The sequence below is a fragment of the Numida meleagris genome, unplaced genomic scaffold (genome assembly GCF_002078875.1).
Source record: "Numida meleagris isolate 19003 breed g44 Domestic line unplaced genomic scaffold, NumMel1.0 unplaced_Scaffold528, whole genome shotgun sequence".
NCBI classification, from domain to species: domain Eukaryota; kingdom Metazoa; phylum Chordata; class Aves; order Galliformes; family Numididae; genus Numida; species Numida meleagris.
Window position 1 is genome coordinate 19,704 of NW_018364744.1, and position 1,028 is coordinate 20,731.

The window sequence follows — 1,028 nt, forward strand, 5'->3', positions numbered from 1 at the left end:
CCCCAACCTCTGACCTCTGGCCCCCAACTGCTGACCTCTGACCTCAGTACTGACCTCCGACCCCAGCTGCTGACCCCTGACCCCCAACTGCTGATCTCAGACCCCAGTGCTGACCTCTGATTCCTGACCCCAAGCGCTGAGCTCTGCCCTCTGACCCAAGCTCTGGCCCCTGACCCCTCTGGTTCTGACCCCTGACCCCCAACCTCTGACCCCCAACTGCTGACCTATGATCTCCTGACCTCTGACCCCAACTGCTGACCTCTGACCCCTCCAGCGCTTACCTCTCAGTGTGGACACCAAGCACTGACCTCTGACCCCCAACTGCTGACCTCTGACCCCCAACCCTGGACCTCTGACCCCCAACCTCTGATCAACCGCTGACCTCTGACCCAAAGGGTTATCTCTGAGGCCTGACCCCAACTACTGACCCTTGACCCCTGACCCCCAGCTTCTGACCCTTGACCCCAACCGGTTGCCCTTGACCTCTGACCCCAACTGCTTACTCTTGACCCCTGACCCCAGCCGCTGACCCTTGACCCCTGACCCCCAAGTGCTTACCGTTGACCCCTGACTCCCAGCTCCTGACCTTTGACCCCTGACCTCAACTGTTTACCCTTGATCCTTGACCCCCAGCAGCTGACCCTTGAACCCTGACCCTGACTGCTGACCCCTGACCCAACCTCTGACTCTTGAACCCTGACCCGAACTGCTTACCCTTAAGCACTGACCCCAGGCGCTGACTCTTGACCCCTGACCCTCCATGCAGCTGACCCTTGACCCCTGACCCCAACTGGTTGCTCTTGACCCCTGACCCCGAGTGCTGAATCTTGACCCCTGACCCCGAGTGCTTACCCTTGACCCCTGACCCCAGTCGCTGACCTTTGACCCCTGACCCCGAGCTCTGACCTCTGACCCCGCAGGCGCCGCCAGCTGTGCCTGGGGCAGCAGCGCCACCTGGAGGGGGCGGGGGAGAGCAGGGCAAAAATCAGGGAGCTGCGGCGGGGACACAGGTGGGGATGGGGGGGGGG